We start from the raw sequence: 497 nt of genomic DNA, 5'->3' as shown, positions 1-497 counted from the left end.
TCCAGTGAACGAAGAATCCACAAACTGAGAACATTCTTGATTAACAGGGGGCCGGTATATATACAGAACATGCTTTTACAAACTCTCACACAACTCCTGCAGTAGAAGTTTGCTCACGACTTCTCAAACACATGACTTTTCACAAAAACCTCACTTGCGCAGTAAAGTTTTAGTAAAAATGCTTGTGCTTGAGAAGTCGTGAGCATACAAGTGGATACATGTGCCTCAAATAACGCTTGGATTATACTAATATACAATCAATGTGGGTGAATATGACATTCTAGTGTATTTCATATATATATATATATACATATATAATATATATATATATATATAGATATATATATATATATAATATACACATATATATATATATATATATATATATATATATATAGAGAGGGTATATAGAGATATAGAGATATTATATTAGATAGATACACACGGAGATATAGAGATAGAGATAGATATCTAGAGAGATAGATATATATCTAGAG

The sequence above is a fragment of the Cottoperca gobio genome, chromosome 24, assembly GCF_900634415.1.
Source record: "Cottoperca gobio chromosome 24, fCotGob3.1, whole genome shotgun sequence".
Lineage (NCBI taxonomy): Eukaryota > Metazoa > Chordata > Actinopteri > Perciformes > Bovichtidae > Cottoperca > Cottoperca gobio.
This window is presented reverse-complemented; position numbering follows the sequence as displayed.